General features: G+C 42.3%; 1 protein-coding gene and 1 long non-coding RNA gene across 2 annotated transcripts in view; one reads left to right on the top strand and one right to left on the bottom strand.

The window, feature by feature from the left end:
* The window catches only part of CRISPLD2 (cysteine rich secretory protein LCCL domain containing 2), a 561,942-nt gene that overhangs the window by 405,336 nt on the left and 130,869 nt on the right, over nt 1–25,737 (bottom strand). The gene's annotated exons all lie outside the window — the stretch shown is intronic.
* Nucleotides 6,006–25,737, top strand: part of LOC122810444 — a 66,715-nt gene continuing 46,983 nt past the window's right edge. The window contains exon 1 of the long non-coding RNA XR_006366102.1: nt 6,006–6,223. This is a non-coding gene — a long non-coding RNA (uncharacterized LOC122810444). The remainder of the gene's footprint in view (nt 6,224–25,737) is intronic.

Genomic DNA, 25,737 nt, shown 5'->3' with positions numbered 1-25,737 from the left:
AGGACATCTGGCCTTACCACTCAACTGTTTTTTTCTCTCAAACTGGAAAATAAAGAAATGGCATAAACACAGGATTCCACTGCAAACAGTGGATGAGTGTCTGTCTCTTAAATTTATTATGCAGATGTGGAATTCCACTGCTATTCCTACAATAAATTAAATTTGTTTCCTACTAAATGAATACTGTTTGAAATCACTGTCCAAACATCCTTAATGCTGCAGATTGCTACCGTAGCTAAAAGTCAGAGATACTCTTTTCTAGATAATGCAACATAGAAATGTACCTCCACTGTGGGAATTTAGTTACGTCTGTCTTTGTAGAAGAAGAATGTGAAGCAAATACACTCATGCACACACACACACACACACACACACACACACACACACACACACACACACACACACGCACACACATGCACACACATACATTCACATACACACACACACACACATATATACACAGACACACACACACACACACACACACACACACACACACACACACACACACACACACACACACACTCACACATACATTCACATACACACACACACACACACATATATACACAGACACACACACACACACACACACACACACACACACACACACACACACACACACACACACACACACACACACACACACACATACACACACACACACACACACACACGTGCACACACACACACACTCACATACACACACACACATACACACACACTCACATACATTCACATACACACACACACACACACACACACACACGCACACACGCACACACGCACACACACATACATTCACATACACACACACACACACACACACACACACACACACACACACACACACACACACACATATATACACACACACACACACACACACACACACACACACACACACACACACACACACACACACACACACACACACACACACACACACACACGCACACACACGCACACACACGCACACACAAAGTCCTTGCTTCTTGAAAAAGTATGAAGACTAGATCTTTTGTTAGTGTTTGTAAATTAAGATCATCACAACAGATAACTGATTTGTACTACACAAGTAAATGTAAATATGCATTTTCAGTTTGTCACTATTTACCTTTTCCCTAAACTGCTTCTGGAAAGAAATCAGCAAAGCTGATTGACAAAACCACATGACAGGAAGCATCTCACCGTGGTTCAGTACTCTGTCTCAGCTGTCTGCAGCCAAAAACATGGATAAGTGCAAATTCATCCCTGGTTTAGCACCCCTGTCCATCATGGATAGAGGCAAAATATAATATTTCCAACTCTTCTCTGGGTTTTTCACACTTCAACTCTAAGGGTTAAAACCATCATGGGAATATATGACTAGGCTTCTAGGATTCTCACAGGTCAATATCCTAGTAAGTACCTATGAACCTATAAACATAATTAAAGATTACAAAAGTCTGAGATCACTTCCTGAAGATGACAAAGCCCAAAGGAAAATGTGTCTTCAATAAATGCTAAGAATTTTGCAAAGCTAAATATTTAGATGGGCCAATGTGCTGAAACAACAACTTTCCCCAGTGTAAGTGCTGTCTGGTCAGTAGTGAGCAGCCTTTCTAGGCACTGCATAATGAAAAATCTTAGATGAGATTCAGACACATGGCATGCATTGTACAGGGTCATTCTGAGACATGGTATATATTGTACAGGGTCATTCAGAGATGTGGTATATGTTGTACAGGGTCATTCATAGACATGGCATGCATTGTACAGGGCCATTCAGAGACATGGTATGCATTCTACAGGGTCATTCAGAGTCATGGCGTGCATTGGACAGGGTCATTCAGAGACATGGCATGCATTGTACAGGGTCATTCTGAGACAGCGCATGCATTGTACAGGGTCATTCAGAGACATGGCATGCATTGTACAGGGTCATTCTGAGACAGGGCATGCATTCTACAGGGTCATTCAGAGACATGGCATGCATTGTACAGGGTCATTCTGAGACATGGTATGCATTGTACAGAGTCATTCTGAGACATGGTATGCATTGTACAGGGTCTTTCTGAGACATGGCATGCATTGCACAGAGTCATTCGGAGACATAGTATGAATTGTATAGGGTCATTCTGAGACATGGTATGTATTTTACAGGGTCATTCAGAGGCATGGCATGCATTGTACAGAGTCATTCAGAGACATGGCATGCATTGTACAGGGTCATTCAGAAATACAATATAAATTGTATAGGGTCATTCTGAGATATGGCATGTATTGTACAGGGTCATTCAGAGACATGGTATGAATTGTATAGGGTCATTCTTCTGAGACATGGTATATATTGTATAGGGTCATTCTGAGACATGGTATGAATTGTGTAGGGTCATTCTGAGACATGGTATATATTGTATAGGGTCATTCTGAGACATGGTATGAATTGTACAGAGTCATTCTGAGACATGGTATGCATTGTACAGGGTCATTCAGAAACATAGTATGAATTGTATAGGGTCATTCTGAGACATGGCATGCATTGTATAGGTTCAGCTACTTGAAATTAAGTATTATCAGATATCATACTTCAAAATGAGATGGGTTGCATACCTCTCAGCTGTCCAGAATTCTGCAGAATGTCCCTGATTCTGGTTTATATTTTTGTCTTGTTTGTGATAAAAGTTTTGATTTTCTGGTAAATTGCTGAAGATTGCAGTCAACCATGAATGAAAGACATTAGAGTTTTATACTTCTTACTGTTCAGAAATGTATGCTGAAACAAAACCCATTGTTCTATTAACTTTATTTCATAGGTTCATAGGTTCATAGGTTCATACTAGGCTATCTGCCCGAGGGCATTTACAATCCTAGCCCATAGTTTTGTGGCTTACGCCACCCCTTTAGTATGGGGAACTATACCCATTATTTTGCTGTGCCTCTGTCGAGCAGTGACACTGAGGTAATCCCTGGGGTATATCTGCGATCTCCCATCCATTGGTCAAGATTTCTCTTGAACAAGGCCAGCGAGGTGCTCTGCCTCACATATACCGGGATTTTGTTCCACAGCATAGGGAGTCTTTGGGTGATGAATCTATCCCTCCAGCATGTCCTATTAATAGCCGTATCAAGGTTTAAGTCTTCTGCCCTTGTGGCTCTGACGGATCTAGATTTTTTGAGGTGAAGCATATTCATCAAATCTGGGTTTGACATGGCCTTGTATGTTAGGCAAAGGTCACCTCTGAGCAGTGATGGCGACTGAATAGAGTTGAAGTTCTTTCAGTCGGGCAGCATAGGACAGATGTTTGAGACCCTTTATCCTTTTGATGAGGAACTTTTGTGGCCTCTCAAGCTGCTGCAGGTGTCGGGTTAGATACATTCCGAATGGGGGATTGTACTCAATCATTGGTCTGATGAGTAATGAGTATAGGGAGACTATGACCTCCCTTGATCTAGATGAGAATCCCTTCATGATAAGGTGGGCAATGTAGAAGGTCTTCCTAACTACTTTTTTTAAGTGAATTATAGTAGCATATAAAAACTGTTTCTGATTTTGGGTCTTTGTCTCCCCCATTATTTTTGGCATGACATCCCTATAGAAAGCCAGGAGATAATAATCAGCATGTAGAGCGGAGAAAAAGTATTCAGAAAAGTCAGGTGAATGTGAACAAGCAGTTGTTGGAGTTGTAGACAGACAAAATAAAAACATTTAAGATGTATTCTTTTGTCATTGTTGGAAGGGTCACCAGCTCCGTGGTGGTCTCACTGGGAAATTAATGTGAGTTATTACAGCAATAACCCACGCCTGGGTGTGGGTAATGCTGGATTTACCCACGGTTGGCTACTTTTGGTCACAAGGGCAAAGCCCAAGTGGCCAAACAAAGCCAACCGTGGGTAAAGCCAGCATTACCCACACCCAGAAGTGGGTTATTGCTATTATACAATGACATTATTTAAGAAAAAAAATAATTACTTTTCTTAAATAATGGCATTGTATAATGCCTCCTTGCTGCCCTTCCGCAGCTGTCTGGTATTCTGCGGCAGTTCTGATGTACTGCGCATGCATATGCCTACACAATACATCAGAGCTGTGGGCAAAAGCAACAGAGAAAGCAAGATCTCTGTTGCTTTTTACAAACTGTTTCGCTATGTTAAATGGGTTTAACATAGCGAGACAGCTTTAAAAAAAGCAACGGAGTCTCCGTTGCTTTTTTTAAAGCTGTCTCACTATGTTAAACCCATTTAACATAGCGAGACAGTTTTGAAAAAAGCAACGGAGAAAGCTAGATCTCCGTTGCTTTTTACAAACTGTCTCGATATGTTAAAGGAGTTTAACATAGCGAGACAGTGTGAAGCAACGGAGATCTTTCGTTCTCCGTTGCTGTAAAAAAAAAGAGTTATAGTAATGGAAAAGGTCCGTGCGACCGGACCTTTTTCCATTACTATAACTCTAATTTACAACGTGCACGCTGACCAATCAGCGTGCACGTTTTTGAATATTAATGGGGGGTCGTTGTACAGTAATGAAATTAAAGCAAAAAACTGTCAGGCAGCCTGAGAGCCTAATACATTTCAAAGTGCAAAGGCACAGAAATAGCTGAAGAACACAGAATTATCAGACCACAGAACGTGTGCTTTAAATCATAAAGGTCACACAGTCAAATCAGCACCAGTGTTTATTTTAAACAAGAACTGCACAGATAACCAAGGATGACATTAAGTAAACAGATTGTTTTTCTGAGTACTTGGACCAGATCTAAGAAAAGGAGGTAAAATAGTTGCATGAACTAGAAACACACTACTGCAATCATTAAAGCTTAACAGATTCAGTAACTCAGGCATCTGGAGTCCTGGTGATATTGTGGGGACAGGTAGGGAAGGAGTGACTGTTTCCACTACAGAAGGAGTTACGGGGAGATGAGAACTGAGGGCAGGCCAAACGTTTACTGCACTTATAAGGAAAAGGCTGCCTAATTAGGCTTAATGTCTGCTTCTGTCCTTCTGTCATCAAGCAAATGTTGTGTAATGTTATGTACTATAACAGTTCCTTGAGAAATAACAATCAGTTATTTATAATATTCAGTACATTTATAAAGATGGATGAGAAATACCCATCAGTTATTTACAAGTTTTTACTGTATTTTTAAACAATTGTTATAGTGTTTTGTTATTTTTCAGTCTGGCATATACATGACAGGGCTCTATAAAAAAATAATGTTCTTTTTCTACCTGTTTAGAGATAGTTGAGCCATTCTATTTGGACCGACAGCCAGTACCATCTCTGTCCCAGAAGCTGGCATCCTGTTTACTCAGAATATGAGTCTGTGTCATTTCCCACTGTCATTAACCAACTGCACACTTTAGGCCCCAAGGAGATGCTCTGTACATCTAAGCTGAGTATGTCTATCTGCATAAAGTCCTGAATGAATGTATTTTGCTCAACACCAGGATAAAGTATATCCCTAAATGTGAACAAATACCTATTCATACCTTACACCTCCTTACTTTCCCTTCTCCGCTCACTTCTTTACGTCTGTCAGTTTCTCTTCCCTTGGCTTTCTGTCTAAATATATAATAAGCCTGCATTTCTTTCACTTCACATTGCAATTCCTGATTGTATTATATTAACTCACCTTTAATTTCTCTATAAACTATTTAAAATTTATCTAAATATGAAATCCTTGTCATATAACTTGTATCTATTCTTAACAATTTTTTTGTATTATTTTTGAAAATTGTAAAATTATTGTTCTTAAAACGTTTAGTAATACTTTGGAGCTTTTTTCTCTGGGCCTCTGCTGACGATGGGCTCCTTACACAGTCAGTCTTTCCTGATTATTAAATATCAATAAATAAATACATTCCCATAACATACCACTATGAAATGATAATATTGTTTAAAATTACTGACACACAGTGTTCCAACTAGTTAAATTCCATGAGCAGTTCACATCATTGACTGGTGCCAGGTATTTGTCTCTGTATTTGCAGCACAGAGAAATGTTGCAAGCATCTCTGTACTTTTAGCCGTATTACAGCTGCAATGACGTGTGAACACAGAGCCTGCTTCCTTGTTTCGCTTTTAAGATGCAATGGAACTAGTAGATCTTTACCACTGTGACTGCCCACATTATTAAGAAAACCCATCAACCAGAGTTGAGAAATAAGTAAACATCCCAACGAACTGAGCTGTAGTTATGGTAGAATCAATCGTTTAAATGTTACAGCATTCACCATACAGGTAAGGTCATCATTTCTCTGGGGTCTTTTTTAGTCAGTGGGTCAGTAAGTTCCAGATTTGCTCCTGATGCTGCAACAGAAGAACTCTGTAGGTTTTGTTTCTTGCTTGCTCACTCTCTCTCTCTCTCTCTCGCTCTCTCTCGCTCTCCATAGCAGGCACATAAATTCATATTGCAGTTCTGAAATTTTAACCTAGTATTTGGGGGGGGGGAGTCTGCACACCCAGGGTTGACATGGTACTGAGGTCCCAGCTTTCTGTTCAAGTGGATATAAAACAACTCATGGCACTTGCTGTTGAAGAAAGATGGAATTCTGATCAGGTAAAGCACATTTAAAAAGTAGCAACTGACTTAAATGAAGGCAAATCAAAGTACAATACAAAAACATAAAGAAGAATTAGGGACTGAAGTTAAACCTTTAGTAAATATGGACACCATCTTCTCCATGGCCAGGTTTGATTTATTAAAACTGAAATTCTCTGAAATATGAAAAACTATTTACTTGAAAGGTTTGAAACAGTGTTAATGAAATGTGTCCAATAAAACAAATATCAATTTCAGCACTGATACTTTGCATGGAGTGAACAATAGTGGGTGGAGCCTAAAAAGGTAATCCGAATTAATATCACGTATTGAGTTGACACAGGAAAAACTGGTGTGTTTGAGAAGGTAATATACTACTTTATCAGAAAAAAGACCAGACAGAAAAGGAACATGATGCAGGCACTGAAAACTTGCGATCCAAGGGAAATTATAAATGCAGACTGAAAAGAAAGATGTTCCATGTTGTTTCATTAGTAATATAGCAAAACATTTCATCACACCACGTCTCACAGTCACACTTTTAGAAACCATTCACTTTGAAATCCAGTTCGTCATGCAGACAAGCCCAGAAAATATACCAGCAGAAAACATGATGAGGTAACATACATCCATAACACAGTCTACTGAAAATGAAATACAACTTATTGATAAAGAGATCTAGTGGTACAAATAGAGAAGAGAAAGGACTGAGTCATACATACTTCGGCATGTCATGGAAAGTGGGAACACTTTGAGATGAAAAGAACAAACAGAACACATGCTGGGGAGAGGGAAACAGTACAGAAAAATAAAACTAAGATACAAGAAGTAAATTAAAAAAGAAAAGCTAGAGTGAGATATATTACTGGGCCTGCCATGTAAAACACACAGTTATGGCTGCAAAAGTGCCTTAAAAGAAAGAAATCAGCTCGGTCTCAAGAGGCGAATAAAGAAAGAGACTGCATCTATGTTCAGAGGTTCATAGATTTGTACTAGTCTAATGACGCTAGGGCTCTAATAAGCCTAGACATGCGCCCTAAATGTGACCCAAAAATTTGATTTATATATGGGGGTGATTTACTGACCGCTTCTGTCCATCAGAGACATAGGAGCCAGACCACGGGTGAATTTCCGATTACCCTCCCACTGCTCTAAGTTGCACTTAAATAGGAATAGGTCTATTGCCATTCTTTCCCCATCTCAAAAATATTGGAAAAATGTATTCGCACTCAGCTCCTCAGTCACCTGGTTAAATACAACCTCCTTTCCCCCATTCAGCATGGCTTTAGGCCAGGACTCAGCACCAATACTGCCCTAATTTCCTTCCTAAATACAGTAAACCGAGCTTGGGATGCTGTTTCTATAGGTTCTGCACTCTTTCTTGACCTATCAAAAGCATTCAACACTATCTCCCACTCTCTTCTGCTTGCTAAACTCTCCGACCTTCAACTATCTCCCCCCACCCTACACTGGTTTCATATCTATCTCAGCAATAGGCAACAATCTACTGTTTGGCATCACTCCTCCTCCTCCTCCTCCCCTTTCAGTAATACTATTACAGGTGTACCCCAGGGTTCTATATTGGGTCCCCTTCTATTCACTATATTTATCAACGACTACCATACTACTCTGACCCATTCTACCATTATCCAATAAGCAGACGATTCCACATTTATATGCTCTTCTAAATCTGCCTCTGTACTACAGCAACTAACCCAAAGCGCCTTTGCCTTAACTGAAACCTGTATGTCACAGAACCATCTAGCCCTCAATCCCAACAAAGCCAAACTCTTAATATTCACCCCAAAAAAATCCAGCCCAGTCATTAAGTCTGAACTCTCGATTCATTCCCAAAAAAACACTATTATTGAAGACGTTCCTAAAAAAAACATCAAAAATTAGGAGCCCTCTATAGGCACAACAACTTTCTCAGCCTTTCTGCTAAAAGGGCTCTTGCCTCATTATTTCTGCTTCCAACTCTATTATATGGTGCCCCCACCCTCACCAATATTCAGTCCTCTCTGAAAACTAAACTCGACTCATGCTACAATAAAGTTATCAAATTTGCTTCAAATGCTAAATTCTCCACCCACCATTGTTCTGCTCTGCATCAGCCAAACTGGCTTGAATTCCCCCATCACCTCACATACTAACAACTAACTACTGCCCCCAAACTTATCTACTACCCAGCAGCCTGCCCATCCCTCCCCCATAGCCTGACCATGTACCACCCCAATCGTCACCTTAGATCAGAAAACAAAATGCTTCTAAACATTGACAAACCAAATCTAGCAGCCGGACATATGCTATATTTTTTTACTGTCTCCAAGCTATGGAATAATCTTCCTCCTTCATTCAGGGTCATCTCTAGCCCCTTAGCTTTTAAAAATCCCTTAAACTTCATTTCTCTTCACATTGGATATGCACCTGCTCTCCTACTGACAACTTCAAAACCTGACCCCTGTCAAAATACATAGTATCATTACTTCCATAATATTATTTGACTGCTAGACATTATTACTGCTTGTGCAATTACTTCTTTACATGTGTAAGTCCTGCTCTAAACACTTCATTCTAGGTATTCAACAATTTTCACTCTTGCATGTATTTAGTGAGCATAGGTTCATAGGTTCATACGTAGGTACTAGGCTATCGGCCCAAGGGCCTACGTAAGCCTAGACAACAAGGTTCTCTGGTTTATGCCACCCATGAAAGTTATTTTCCTGTGCCACTGTTGAGCAGAGACACAGAAGTCAACCCCCGGGTGTATTTCCTATTTCCCATCCACTCATCAAGACTTTTCTTGAAGAGTGCTAATGAAGAACTTTGCTTGACATAGATGGGTAGCCTGTTCCAGAGTATGGGAAGTCTCTGGGACAGGAATCTATCCCTCCAGCATGTCCTGTTTATTGTAGTGACAAGGTTTAGGTCCCTAGAGCATGTAGCTTGGAGTGATTGGGATTTCTTTAGGTGTAGCATGTCCAACAGCTCTGGGTTTGAAATAGCTTTATATGTTAGGCAGAGATCACCTCGGAATAGGTGATATGCTACAGAGTAAAGCTGGAGTTTTTTGAGGCGGTCAGTGTAGGACATTTGTTTGAGGCCAGTAATCCTCTTTGTGAGGTACTTGTATGGCCTTTGCAGCTGCTGCAGATGTCTTGTGAGGTACATTCCAAAAGGGACGTTGTACTCTATAATGGGTCTAATGAGTGTCGAGTAGAGGGGAACAATGACCTCCTTTTTCCTGGATGAGAACCCTTTTATGATGAAGTGTGCCATGTAGAAAGGCTTCCTGACTACTGTGGCGATGTGACTATCAAAGGAGAGACTACTGTCCATCTGGTTCCCAAGGTCTCTTATCACACATTCAGTGTTAAGTAGATTGCTGCCTATGTGGTAGTTCATGGGTACAGAGTTTTTACCAAAGGGGATGATACTGTAGGTTTTGGCAGTGAGCTTGAGGCCATGGCTCTGACACCAGGCATCTGTCTCAGCGAGGCCCTTCTGTAGGATGTCCACATCATTTGGGGACTTGCCTATGGCTCCTAGTTTGCAGTCATCTATATTTGGTGATCATCTAATGTATCTTTTGAAATGTTATTACTGTTCAAAACTTAATTGAACTGTATTTAGTGACCATTTTGGATGCAATATTTAGTACTGTTCAAAACTGACCTATGTATTTTATTAACTTTTACTTTTGTATGCAATTAATGAGGAGCTTTTCTCCCCAGGCCTCCACTGAAAATGGGCTCTTCTAGGCCCAGTGGACTTTCCTGGCTAACAAATGCAATAAATAAATAAATAAATAAATAAATAAATAAGATGCAGACAGTGGGACATACACTCGGGTTTCTTCAGTGGCCACTGTAAAAATTATTTATATAATGTAGACTATGAAAGTGACTACGTCAGCTGTCAGAATAGGATGCATAAATGAAAGGAAGCGTGCAGCTGGGTAAGGAAATAAAGTAAGTTTGTCCAAAACGCTGTAACCTTATTATGTCACATCGCTGTAGAGCTTTCAACAGCATATCCTTCTTCTGTATTATCTTGAGATTGTAAGTACATACTTAGTGCTTATACACAGGGTGGGTAGAAGTTTGGGAATGTCTGTGTACAAATCGAAAATGTCTGAGTACAAACATCTATAAACAGAGTTCTAACAGTTAATCACTGAGGTGAACAGCAGTTTTGCGTGCCTGGTTTATCTGGACCTCATTGATGTCCTTGAGACTAACCTCATGGCATGGCGAGTTGTTAATGAAATTAAACGGCATGTCAGTGGAACCCACAGCAGTGCGGTGGTCAGGAAACGTCTGACTAATGGAAAGTACAGGCTGACAGATATGGGGCTTTTGGGATAAACGTGGGTAATCAGTGGAGTGCTGTAGGCTTTTGTGCTAGAACTAGTCTGGTTTAACATTTGCTGGCGGGTTTTGTGGTAGAACTAGTCTGATTTAACATATGCTGCACAGTTTTGTGGTAGAACTAGTCTGATTTAACGGTTCCCATTCAGAAGCCTGAAACATCATAAGCCTGAAAATCAAAATCCTGAAACCAAAAGCCTGAAAATTCAGAATCCTGAAAACTCAAAATCCTGAAAGCCCAAAATCCTGAAAGACCAAAATCCTGAAACTCAAAATCCTGAAAACACAAAATAGACATACTGATGTCATTGTGGCTTTGCTATTGTTAGCCCTGTGGTGTTAGGTCATGCGTTGGGGTCAGGTAAGTGTGCGGTTGGTTTTATTTTAGGGTTAGGGGCGGTTTAAGTGAGTTAGGGTTAGGGCAGGTTAGGCATGTATGCAATAGTGACAAATATTGGGGTTAGGGGCAGTTTAAGTGAGTTAGGTTTAGGGCGGGTCAGGTGAGTGTGCGATAGTGACGGACCTTAGGGTTAGGGTTAGGGTCAGGGTCAGTTGGTAGATATTAGTGTCTTTATAGTGACATATTAGCATTATTTGTGTTTTCAGGATTTTGAGTTTCAGGATTTTGGTCTTTCAGGATTTTGGGCTTTCAGGATTTTGAGTTTTCAGGATTCTGAATTTTCAGGCTTTTGGTTTCAGGATTTTGATTTTCAGGCTTATGATGTTTCAGGCTTCTGAATGGGAACCGATTTAACATATGCTGCAGTGTTTTGTGCTAGAGCTAGTCTGGTTTAACATTTGCTGGCGGGTTTTGTGGTAGAACTAGTCTGATTTAACATATGCTGCAGTGTTTTGTGCTAGAGCTAGTCTGGTTTAACATATCCTTTTTCAGGTGCCAAGTAGAACAGTAAGGCCAATCTGTTTGGTGGAGCAACCAAGACTGATCCAGTGGTCAGTCACAATGGTCACACATGGAGGGTCTGCTCTTCAAAGAGACCTTGTAAGACCTGTAGAGTGGACAGACATATCAGCTGGGGTACAATTGAAAAAAACATTGCAAAACTGTGGACATCCCTGTGGAGAAGAGAAGCAGAAAAGCAGTCTGGATAGTCACTGCCACTCATACGATAAATCATGTAGTACAATATGCAAAGGCAATGGTGAAGCCCAAAAGGACATTGTAATGAAGACAGTGGGGGTTGGACCCACAAGGTGGAGTCTTCACTGCTAATCTCACATGGCAACAATAAGTTAAATCCTACAGTACCATGTCCAGTTGTGTCATTTATGCACAAAAACTGAGCTTGAGGTAGTAGAAACATTTCAGAATGTGACTATCAAAAATGGAAAGATTTTGCTTTTTATGTACAAGAATAAAAAAGAAAAGGGAGACCATGAGACTATGATATAAACATTGTCAGGTAGCACGCAGGCAGCAAACACAGCTATGAGACTGTGATATAAACATTGTCAGGTAGCACGCAGGCAGCAAACACAGCTATGAGACTGTGATATAAACATTGTCAGGTAGCAAGCAGGCAGCAAACACAGCTATGAGACTGTGATATAAACATTGTCAGGTAGCACGCAGGCAGCAAACACAGCTATGAGACTATGATATAAATATTGTCAGGTAGCAAGCAGGCAGCAAATACAGCTATGAGACTATGATATAAATATTGTCAGGTAGCAAGCAGGCAGCAAATACAGCTATGAGACTATGATATAAACATTGTCAGGTAGCACGCAGGCAGCAAATACACCAGCTGGAAATTGTTACCGCTTGCTTGAATTAAAGAAATACTTTCCACAAGGAGCATGGCAGAGCCTGAAATACATTATCTAGGTTAGTTGCTAAGTGTGGTTTGATGGAGATGTGTGAGGATACTTGGCCTAAATAGAACAAATGTTAAGGAATGCAGGAGAGAAACACCTGCAAAGGGATGAGCTCAGCAGACCATAGTTCCTCTACTGACATCTTCCTGTCTTTGCAGATCCTAACAACATGGTAATACCCTATTAGTAGTTTTATAAAAGTTTTTATATATTAACCCCATGTAAGTGTACCTTAATGTCATAGCTCTGAGTAGCACAATAATGTCAAATCTGACATGAGGAATGTTTCTTTGGCATAGAGGGATAAAGGCTTACTTACAACTTGGGTAACCTAGTTTTGATTAACAGTTTAAGTTTTTATTGGAGCTGCATAATGAAATACTGACTGCTCACCTGGGGAGGGGTGTAGACCAGGGTTATGGGCATCCAATGGCACAACATTTTAGAGAAGGGCTATCCTTATGGTAGGCATTTTGTCACCAAGCCACATATACCATAGCCTTTGTAGTGTGAATGCAACAATGTGCACTCACAAGAGGAGTGCATAGGGGTCCCAGCAGTGATGGGGGTCACACATCTCCATCTGGAGGAGGTGTTAGGGCCTACAGTATATGCTCTCATTGCTAACAAGGGCACAAACCACCCTCATGCCTTCTTGAATGATTGGGGGCTCAACAGATGGCTCTTACACCCATCCTTCATATACCCAGCAAGGGGGGAATGAATGGACTCGTGCCTGACTTTGTGAGACATGATGGCCAGCAGGTGTGGAAAGTAAAAAAAAAACACATATAAAAAATTGGACATGAGGGCTTTCATTAATAGAAATTATTTGGAAATAATCAATCAGCACTTTAGCATATTAGGAAATTCAAAATTAAAAATAATTTCAGATTTCTTGCTTTCTAGTATGAACACTTCCTTACTACATGCACTGATGTTAAAAATGGTATAAATGAGACATGCAATTTTTAAGGCATATGCTGTTCTACTTTTCTGATGTGCTTCATGAAGTGCTGTAGAAACTATTTTATTTTCTGGGTTTCTTTTTTCAAACAGTATTTAATTTTTGAGATTCCTTCCATGTTGAAATTAGCAGGAAAATATATTCCTTTGTATAAGAAGGTAAACATTCACTCTGGATATTCCATGAAATAAAGATGAGCAAACATTTTAGTTTGTCTCGTTTTTCAATAAACTGTCATTTCAAAATAATTATGAAATAAGTACATTGTGACTCACAAAAACAAAGCATGGTCTGGCTTGGAAATTATTTGAGGACTGCCAAGTCAAATTATAAAACCAGATTCTGAAACCTGTTGCTCTAATTGCAAATTCTGCTGAATAACTGTGGGCATGAAATATGAGAAAAAGAAAACATTTCATGAGGAAAAATGTTAAAAAATAATAGAGATTGGATGATTTGAATGTTTTGCGAGAGACGGTCTGTTTGTAGATCTGCATAATTCTCCTTAAAATAGTAGGTAGAGAACGTGTTTCTTCTGTACACAAAACAACTGTGTTCTGTAAAGCGTATATCATACCCACGTATTAAGGGGAGACAATGAGCCTTCCCAGGCAGTGGTATCAAGCTGATTTTATGAAAACAGCCTGAAAGAAATGATCCAACTTTCCAGGGAATTTCTACAAGTAATATTAAGGTAGTCATATAGCAGAATAACCCATTAAGCTGTTTACTTAACAGATTAAGCTGTGGTTACAATTTGGCTCTCAGAAAGCAACCTTGTTTAAAGCCTTCTTATCTACTTTTTATGGATAACTTAAAACTATATAGTTTGTCAGATGAGAAGCTGAAAGCACAGCTGTGAGTGGTTAAACATTTCTCACATGATACAGAATGCCATTTGGTCTTGATAAATGTGCAAAAACCAAAGTTTAAAGCAGGAAAGCTGTAGCACCAGGAAAATATCAATCTGGGACAGGAACGTGATATAAAGGAACCTGAGCAGGAGGGAGTCTATAAATATTTGGGAATAGATGAACAAGCCGCAGTAAAGTATGAACACATGCAAATAAAACTCAGTAAGGAAAACTTCAGAAGACTAAAACTAACACTGAAAACTACCTTGACATCTAGAATAAAGTCCAATCTTACAGTTTTGGGGTGATTGAGTGGCTCCAAAAGGCAGCACATCAGTTGGACAGGAAAACAAGAAAAATGCTTCCTGCTTATCAAATAATATGTAAAAATCAGTATATATACCAAGATAATATATTCCTCATTCTGAAGGAGGTATGGGGCTCCTCGAAACTGATTACATGTATAGATCTGCAGTTATGGGACTGCATACATATCTTTTTTTTTTTGGTATCAAACGCAAAAGGAAATCAAACCAGAAGTAGACAAAAGTCAGACAACAACTAATGTGCCAAAAACATATGAAAGAATATAAGAAGAAGGACCAGATGAAAAGGAAAGACACAGAAAAGGCACAGATATTAGGGCAAATAAAGAGATCTCCTGTAACAACCTCATGTTGATCAGGATTTTATAAAGGAATGGTGAAGGAGAGGTGAATTGAAACCAAAAGATGAAGGGTTACTAATGGCAGCCCAGGATAGCAGAATAAGTCCACGCTGGTTTACAGAGTCCATTGAACATGTGTGAGAAACAGACAAATGCAGGTTCTGTAAAAAAGAACTAGGAACAGTTGCACATCTTGTTGCTGGGTGCGATACACTCGTGGCAGAGGGCCTGTACCCTGAAGGGCATGATAACTTTGCAAAACTGTTGCACTGGGATTGTGGAAGCACTACAATATTGACGCTGAGAAGCATTTTGGACATGAACCAGAAAGTATCATAGAGAAAGATGAAGTTATTTTACATGGGATCACCTATTACTAAGAGTTCAAAAAATAGATTCAAGAAAACTAGGTATAGTAGTGCTGGAAAAAAAGACAAAAGTAGCATTGATCATTAAAATTGCTACACTCACTGATTACAATGTGTTATGTATGAAGAAGCATAAAGTCATAAATTGCAAGAATTTGTAGGCAGATATGAGACCAATGTGGAAGAAAGATATCCCCTCAGTTCCAATAGTTGTAGGAGCAACAGGTCTCATAAAAAAGAACTTACAGTTGTATTTAGATATTCTACCAATACATGTGACTCCATATAAAATGCAGAAGGAGTCAATTCTGGGCACATTATGGGTGCTGCAAAGAGCACTTCTGACTAACATCAAGGACTGAAACAATACTCATTTCATGAACTTTAATCATACACTGACTTAGCAATGGGGTTTATTCATATTATGGAATTAGAAACACAAGACTTGGAGAAATGAAACCAAAATAGTCAAAAAAATCTCATAACACATCATTCATTCATTTTCCAGTTGCCCACTTTATCTACATCAGGGTCACAGGGGGGCAGACCCTCTTACTGCACTCAGCGTATTTAGGGCAGAGAAATTAATGTTGATCAAGATGCCAGTCTACCACAGGATACCATCAGACAATCTTTGCCTGTCAATTCACCTATGGCACCTCGTCAAATCAGTTCACCATAGGAAAACCTATGCAAACACAGGCAGGACATGCACACTCAAGGTAGAAGAAGCTTAGTCAAGAACCAAACTGGAGAAGCAAGCACTGTGAGGCAGCAAAGCTAATTAATTCTTCACTGACCTGTTCCTGAAATGCACTTAATCAAAACAGAATAGTAGTGTAAAATCTTACCATAACCATAGATGTCCTTCTCTTCCATGTTGCAGTATTCTAGTTGTGGGGGATTTCTTGCCCTCCGGTGACTCGTACTTCTGCTCCTATACAAAAGCTTCAGCTTGACTGTTGCAGTGTGTGTTGGACGTCACACGTAAGGCCATAAACCAGGGGCCTTAAATGTGACGTCTGCACACACAATCCTCAGAACTTGAAGGTCAGCAGTCAGAGAATAAGGCCCAGCAGGAGGGATGCCAGTGGATTTCAGGTGTGTGACCTGGTGTCCTACTGTATTATGTGTAGGTCAGGTAAGGGAAAATGACTTGGGGAAACTGGTGGGTGGGAAGGAATACTGCAACATGGAAAACAAGGACATCTATGGTTATGGTAAGATTTTACACAACTATTCTATGTCCTTCCATTTCTTTGTTGCAGTATTCTATTTGTGGGAGCTTACCACAGCTTATGAGGATGAGAGGGTGGTAGTATTTGAAGAGGATTCTATATGTCCCTGCAGGATTGCCCTGGCAAATCCTGCCCTAGCTCTGGAAACTTGGTCAAGCTTATAATGTTTGGTGAAAGTGTGGATAGTGGTCCATGTGGCTGCTTCCATAATGGATGCCAATGTCTAGACCTTTCACGAAGGCCCTGGAGGTGGCCACTGCTTTAGTAGAATGAGCTTTTACTCCCATTGGAGGTTCCTTTCCATGGTGGGAGTAACAGAGGCAAATAGTTTTCCTGATACAGCGTGCAATGGTTTGCTTGGAGATTGCCTTGCCCAAGGCTCTGGGGTGGAAGGATACAAAGAGCTGGTTAGTTTTCTAATGGTTTTGGTTTTGTCCAGGTAGAACCTTAGTTGCCTGTGCATGTCCAAAGAGTGCAAAATCCTCTCCCCGTCATTAGTGGGGGAGGGAATGAAAGTGGATAGATGGATAGACTGGTTTAGAGACAAGACATTGACCACCTTGGGCATAAAGGAGGGATTGGTTCTAAGGGTTACTCTATCTTTGTGGAAGATGGTGTAGGGGGGACAGGCCATTAAGGCCTGAAACTCTGACACCCTTCTGGCAGAAGTGATAACCACCAGAAGTACTGTCTTCCATGTACACAAATGTAGGGAAGAGGACCCAGCTAGTTCAAAAGGATGATGGGTTAGTTTCTCTAAGATGTAGTTAAGGTCCCAGGGCAAAGGGACAGGTTTCTGTTGTGGTCTCATGTGTAAGACCCCTTTTAGGAAGAGCTTTATGTCAAGTCTGGCTAGCGGGGGGGGGGTCAAGGGGCAGGCAGGCTGATATAGCAGAAAGGTGTACTTTTACAGAAGAATAAGAGAGTCTACTTTTTATCAGTTGACACACGTAAGACAGAACCAGGGGAACCTCAGCAGAGCAAGGGTCCATTCCCTTGTGCAGACACTATTTTGCAAATCTTTCCCACTTTGCCAGGTAAGATTTTCTGGTGGTAGGTTTCCTTGCCTCCCTTAGGACAGAAAGCACGTTCTCTGAGTAGTGGTGTCTGAATGGGATCAAAAGTCTATCACCCACAGAGTCAGGGATAACATCTGCAAGTGTGGGTGTAGGAAAATCACCCACAGAGTCAGGGATAACATCTGTAAGTGTGGGTGTAGGAGAATCACCCACAGTGCCAGGGATAACATCTGTAAGTGTGGGTGTAGGAGAATCACCCACAGTGCCAGGGATAACATCTGTAAGTGTGGGTGTAGGAGAATCACCCACAGTGCCAGGGATAACATCTGTAAGTGTGGGTATAGGAGAATCACCCACAGAGTCAGGGATAACATCTGTAAGTGTGGGTGTAGGAGAATCACCCACAGTGCCAGGGATAACATCTGTAAATGTGGGTGTAGGAGAATCACCCACAGTGCCAGGGATAACATCTGTAAGTGTGGGTATAGGAGAATCAACCACAGAGTCAGGGATAACATCTGTAAGTGTGGGTGTAGGAGAATCACCCACAGTGCCAGGGATAACATCTGTAAATGTGGGTGTAGGAGAATCACCCACAGTGCCAGGGATAACATCTGTAAGTGTGGGTGTAGGAGAATCACCCACAGTGCCAGGGATAACATCTGTAAGTGTGGGTGTAGGAGAATCACCCACAGTGCCAGGGATAACATCTGTAAGTGTGGGTGCAGGAGAATCACCCACAGTGCCAGGGATAACATCTGTAAGTGTGGGTGCAGGAGAATCACCCACAGTGCCAGGGATAACATCTGTAAGTGTGGGTGCAGGAGAATCACCCACAGTGCCAGGGATAACATCTGTAAGTGTGGGTGTAGGAGAATCACCCACAGTGCCAGGGATAACATCTGTAAGTGTGGGTGTAGGAGAATCACCCACAGTGCCAGGGATAACATCTGTAAGTGTGGGTGCAGGAGAATCACCCACAGTGCCAGGGATAACATCTGTAAGTGTGGGTGTAGGAGAATCACCCACAGTGCCAGGGATAACATCTGTAAGTGTGGGTGTAGGAGAATCACCCACAGTGCCAGGGATAACATCTGTAAGTGTGGGTGTAGGAGAATCACCCACAGTGCCAGGGATAACATCTGTAAGTGTGGGTGTAGGAGAATCACCCACAGTGCCAGGGATAACATCTGTAAGTGTGGGTGCAGGAGAATCACCCACAGTGCCAGGGATAACATCTGTAAGTGTGGGTGTAGGAGAATCACCCACAGTGCCAGGGATAACATCTGTAAGTGTGGGTGTAGGAGAATCACCCACAGTGCCAGGGATAACATCTGTAAGTGTGGGTGTAGGAGAATCACCCACAGTGCCAGGGATAACATCTGTAAGTGTGGGTGCAGGAGAATCACCTACAGTGCCAGGGATAACATCTGTAAGTGTGGGTGTAGGAGAATCACCCACAGTGCCAGGGATAACATCTGTAAGTGTGGGTGTAGGAGAATCACCCACAGTGCCAGGGATAACATCTGTAAGTGTGGGTGCAGGAGAATCACCCACAGTGCCAGGGATAACATCTGTAAGTGTGGGTGTAGGAGAATCACCCACAGTGCCAGGGATAACATCTGTAAGTGTGGGTGTAGGAGAATCACCCACAGTGCCAGGGATAACATCTGTAAGTGTGGGTGTAGGAGAATCACCCACAGTGCCAGGGATAACATCTGTAAGTGTGGGTGCAGGAGAATCACCCACAGTGCCAGGGATAACATCTGTAAGTGTGGGTGTAGGAGAATCACCCACAGTGCCAGGGATAACATCTGTAAGTGTGGGTGCAGGAGAATCACCCACAGTGCCAGGGATAACATCTGTAAGTGTGGGTGTAGGAGAATCACCCACAGTGCCAGGGATAACATCTGTAAGTGTGGGTGTAGGAGAATCACCCACAGTGCCAGGGATAACACCTGTAAGTGTGGGTGTAGGAGAATCACCCACAGTGCCAGGGATAACATCTGTAAGTGTGGGTGCAGGAGAATCACCCACAGTGCCAGGGATAACATCTGTAAGTGTGGGTGCAGGAGAATCACCCACAGTGCCAGGGATAACATCTGTAAGTGTGGGTGTAGGAGAATCACCCACAGTGCCAGGGATAACATCTGTAAGTGTGGGTGTAGGAGAATCACCCACAGTGCCAGGGATAACATCTGTAAGTGTGGGTGTAGGAGAATCACCCACAGTGCCAGGGATAACATCTGTAAGTGTGGGTGTAGGAGAATCACCCACAGTGCCAGGGATAACATCTGTAAGTGTGGGTGCAGGAGAATCACCCACAGTGCCAGGGATAACATCTGTAAGTGTGGGTGCAGGAGAATCACCCACAGTGCCAGGGATAACATCTGTAAGTGTGGGTGCAGGAGAATCACCCACAGTGCCAGGGATAACATCTGTAAGTGTGGGTGCAGGAGAATCACCCACAGTGCCAGGGATAACATCTGTAAGTGTGGGTGTAGGAGAATCACCCACAGTGCCAGGGATAACATCTGTAAGTGTGGGTGCAGGAGAATCACCCACAGTGCCAGGGATAACATCTGTAAGTGTGGGTGCAGGAGAATCACCCACAGTGCCAGGGATAACATCTGTAAGTGTGGGTGCAGGAGAATCACCCACAGTGCCAGGGATAACATCTGTAAGTGTGGGTGTAGGAGAATCACCCACAGTGCCAGGGATAACATCTGTAAGTGTGGGTGTAGGAGAATCACCCACAGTGCCAGGGATAACATCTGTAAGTGTGGGTGTAGGAGAATCACCCACAGTGCCAGGGATAACATATGTAAGTGTGGGTGCAGGAGAATCACCCACAGTGCCAGGGATAACATCTGTAAGTGTGGGTGTAGGAGAATCACCCACAGTGCCAGGGATAACATCTGTAAGTGTGGGTGCAGGAGAGTTCCTTTGTCTTGTGTCAGTAAGTTCACCTTGTAGGGTACTTCAAGTGATTGCCCTTGGCTAGCTTGTGAAATAGGGGGAACCAGTGCTGCCTTGGCCAGTAGGGAGTCACTAACAAGAGTTTTGGTTTGTTGTTCTGTATTTTCAGGAGGACTTTCTGAATCAGTGGGAATGGGGGGAAGGCATAAAGGAACTTTCCCTCCCAAGAGACGCTGAATGCGTCCACTCTCCAAGCTAGAGGGAAGTGGATTTTTGAGCAGAAGGTCTGCAGTTGCCTGTTCGGGGGGAGGCAAACAGGTCTATTTGTGGAGTACCCCACCAGTGGACTATGTCTAGGAAGACCTCCCTGTTTAGCATCCATTCATGCTGCGTTGAGGAAGTCCTGCTCAAGAGATCTGCTTCGTAGTTGTCCTGTGAGAGAATGTAGGCCACCTGCAGGACTATGTTGTGGCGAGAGGCTAGGTCCCATATCAGCAGAGATAGTTTGCATAGCTGATAGGCCTTTGTCCCTCCCTGTTTGTTGAGGTACCACATGACTGTGGTGTTATCGGTCACTATCAGGAATACACCTGGAACTAGAAGGGGAATAAAGGTTTTGAAAGCTAAGAAGACAGCTGTCATTTCCCTGATATTGATGCGCATGGCTTGTAGAGAGGGATGCCACTTTTCTTGAATCCTGTAGGAAGTCAGAGTTGCTCGCCAACCTGAATCTGAAGCAGCTGTATGCATTGTTTGGGTTGGGGTGGGGGGTTGTAGTGGGAGTCCCGGGTTTAGTTGGACTTCCTGGATCCACCAGTTGATTTCTGTGTTTAGACAGGGAAAGAGGGGAATGACCTGCTCTAAGTGATGAAGGTGTTGGGACCAGATGCTTTTGCGGTACCACTGTAACTTGCGCATGTGCATTCTTGCCAGTGGTAGCATGGGGATGGTAGCTGCCATCAAACCCAGGAGATGGAGAAACTGCCTTGCCGTCACCTTCTGGGATAGTAGGGTTTCTTGGAAGTGGGAAGTCAGGGAAAAAAACTTGTCCTGTGAGAGAAAGGCCTTCATCTTGTCTGTATTGATTCTGCAGCCTAGGAAGATCTTGTCCTGGCTTGGGATCAGGGAGGATTTGGGAAGGTTGGCGGTGAACCCTAGAATCTGCAAAAGGGACATGGTGAAGTGTAGGTGCCTTGAAAGAGTATCTCTAGACTCTGCCAGTATCAGGATGTCATCCAGATATGGGTAAATCTGGATTCCGTGTGTTCTGCAGAAGGCAATGGCTGGGGCTAGGCACTTTGTAAAACTTGGGGGCAATGGATAAACCAAAGGGCAGGGCAGTAAATTGGAAATGAGAGGAAGGTCCAGAGAAACACAGAAATTGTCTGTGGGAAGGCCTGATGGGTATGTGTAGGTAAGCCTCCTTTAGGTCCAGGGTGACCATGAAGGCTTTGGCTGGAATTAGAGGCAGCAGGGTGGGGATAGAAAGCATTTTGAAGGAGGGTACCTGTAGGTGAAGATTTAGGTATGACAGGTCCAAGATGGGTCTCCATGTGCTATCTTTTTTGGGGACCAGGAAGAGAAGAAAGTAGAAACCCTTACCTTCTTGTCCTGAGGGGACAGGTTCTATGGTGCCTAGCTTTAGAAGGTCTGCCAGAACTTGTGGCATGAGATGGGCCTGATTTGGGGGGGGGTGCATTTCCTGAGTGTTTTTTCTTTCCAGGACAGGAAGTACCCTTTTTGGATAATGGTTAAGACTCATTGGTCTGTGGTGATGGATTGCCAAAGGGGGAGACAGTGGGAAAGGCGTGGGAGAGGGGTAAGTGGGCAAGGCAGTCACACATTACTGGGGCTTCCTCTGTCTTGAAAGGATTGTCTGGGCTGGTGAGGTGCAGCAGAAGGTCTGGCCGTGGAGGGTCTTCTAGCCCCTCTTCTAGATCTGGAAGAGGAGACAGAAGCCTCACAAAGGTGGCTTTTGCAGGGTAGTTCCTATAATACTTGGGAATGGAGGACACCAAAATATGCTTAATGTCTTGTAGTTCTTTATTTTTTCCTGCAGGTTCTTAAAGAGTTCTGCAGATTGTTTACCAAAAAGGACATTGTGGTCCAGTGGGGCGTCCAAGATCTTGGACTTGAAGTCCTCTGGTAGGTTCTGAAGTCTTATCTAAGAATACCTCCTCCTCCTAAGGACAGAAGCAGATGCTGCAGCTCTGGCAGATGCTTCTGCAGCAGCATAACTGCATCTGATGGAGTGTTTGGCTACCTGTTGGGCCAAGGACAGCTTGAAGGTAATGTCAGTCTTAATGGGACTGTCAGGCAAACATGCCAGCATGGAGGAGGCTTGAGAAACTAAGTCCAGAGTGTACTTTAGTCATGTGGGTCTGATAATTTATGGCGCTGAAAGCCAGAGCGGAAGATATATATACCTTCTTCCCCATCCTATCCATATACTTGCTATCTTTATCAGGGTGTAGGAGGGAGGCAGAAGGCAACAGTCTAGATTGCTTATCTGCAGTGGTGGCAATCACAGCTGGGTCCACCAAGGGTGGTTTAACCAGGAATTTCTTGTCCTCTGGTACTTTATAGAAGGGTTCAGGGCACTTAGGGGCCAGAGGCTGGGAGTCTGGGGCCTTAGAAGTTGAGTTGAAGGCATCCAAGTAAGCAGGGAGAACCGGAGGGACCACCGAAGGGGTGGGAGATTCTACTTGCAGAAGTTCAAAGTATCTTTTTTGTATATCAGTCATTTGGAACATATCCCATTTAAAGTAATCCTTCATCTTGGTGATGGTCTCACCAAAAGTAATATCCTCAGAAGGAGAATCCCCTTCCACAGATTCCTCATCAAGAGAGCAATATTCCTGTGGGAAACAATCTGGGATGCATAAGAAATGGAATCCTCTGAGGAAGAGAAGGAAGAATCATGCTCTTCCTCCCTGGCTTGAGAGGTCAGGGGTGGGAGGGAAGAGACAGAAGTAGACCTAGGGCTCAGTAGAGGCAGAGTGTAGGGGGTTGAGGCTGAAGGCCTAAGAGCCATAAAGGCCTGCATGAGACAGGAGGTGAAAGCCTGCTAGTCTGGTATGGCTTCTGTAGAGGAGGAGGTATGCTTAGTTTTCTGCTTCTTTTTGGCTGTGGTGGAAGTAGGGAGCGGCCTGGCATCAGGTCTGGTGATTAATACAGCCAAAGTCTGGATCCCAGTCAGAGGTACCACCAAAACTGGTTCCCCCTCAACATTGACGATAGTCGATGTCTAGTCAAGTTCCAAGGACATGCCACTCATTGGCTGTTCAATGGCTTCTTCAAAGGATGTTGTTGCAGTCAATGGATCCCTCGAGCATGCCTCAACCCCTAGATCAGCAGTTGGTGGTGCATTGGGAAGCAGAGAGGCAGGCGAGGAAGGCCTAGGAATTTTGGCCTTCTTGCGTGGAGGTTCGGGTGCAGCCTCCAATGCAGGATCATACCTCTCAACCTGGAAACATCAAAAATATGGACAAGGCCCATGAAAAATAGGTACAAATCTGTACGCTGATTAACATAAAAGCTGCATACATAATTATGTAACCCCACCCACTCAAATGGAATTGTGGGATATCAACTTTCAAACAGAAAATGAAGAACAGACAACCAAAATATGGCACCAGAGTCCCCCTGCAGCCATTCCAATGCCCCATTACCTATTTCTCCCCATTTACCATAAACACTAATGTGTGCATACTGCTTTACTTCTACAATAATTATTTGGATTTTATTTTTACATTTTATAGCACAATGCACAAACACGAATAGGTATCTGCTAAACAAAGCAATACTGTCTCACAATGAAAATAGACTTGGCATTAAAACTTCTCTGCCTTGAAACTTACATTCATTGAAACAGCATTGAAACCCATACCACATCCAAAGAAAATGCATCTGGCCACTGGCCAGCGGTGGTTAAAGATTACTTTTGGGCTGTTTTCAAATCATAGGCCCCTTGCACACAAAACAAGAAACATACATGCGTTCTTTGATACACCTTCCTGACTTTATTAAACTATATTCCTTGTATAATACAGCACAAACTTGTTAGACTTAAGTTAGAGCGCATTTTAAATTTATAGTTTGAACATTTTTCCAGTAGGCAATGAACCAATAATGACAAAACTACCCAGTTCAGAACATTTCCATCATAAAAGTCTACCTACACACACACACACATACACACACACACACACACACACACACACACACACACACACACACACACACACACACACACACACACACACACACACACACACACACACAAACACACACACAAATTTGCATTTTAAATGTATTGTTTGAACATTTTTCCAGTAGGCCATGAAACAAAATGCATGAACCAATAATGACAAAAACTGCCCAATTAAGAACATTTCCATCATAAAAGTGTAAATATATAAATAGAATGACAGTAGTGTAAACCACAAGTACCGTATTTTGCAAACAAGCAAACATAAATATATAAACAGAGAGACAGAAAGATAGATAGATAGACAGATATGTAAAAAAGTAAGTAATTAAGTAAGTATCTGTTACATATTTGTGTGGGGTGTGTATATGAGCATGGGTCCCTTGCAGACATGTACACAGGCATTTCTAAACTTATTCTTGTGATTAACACCAGTACAGACTACAATATTGTACAGAGATTTTCAACAGAGCAGGTATTGTACAAAAGAACTGCATGCCATAATGGAAGGTCATATCTGAGCAATGGTTACACATTTTATATATATATATATATATATATATATATATATATATATATATATATATATATATATATAGGTCTAATTTAATTTACCGAAATCTCAGTTGACCGACACGCGGAAGAGGGAGACGAAATGACCGACAGGTAAGTTTACCGACAGGGTGATGTGCCGACAGCGGATAGAGCGACAAGGGTAACGTGTGAGCACGTCTTGGTAAGTGTGCGATAGTGACGGAGTTAGGA

This window comes from Protopterus annectens, chromosome 8.part1 (genome assembly GCF_019279795.1).
Source record: "Protopterus annectens isolate FY-2018-M chromosome 8.part1, PAN1.0, whole genome shotgun sequence".
NCBI classification, from domain to species: Eukaryota; Metazoa; Chordata; order Ceratodontiformes; family Protopteridae; genus Protopterus; species Protopterus annectens.
This window is presented reverse-complemented; position numbering and strand designations above follow the sequence as displayed.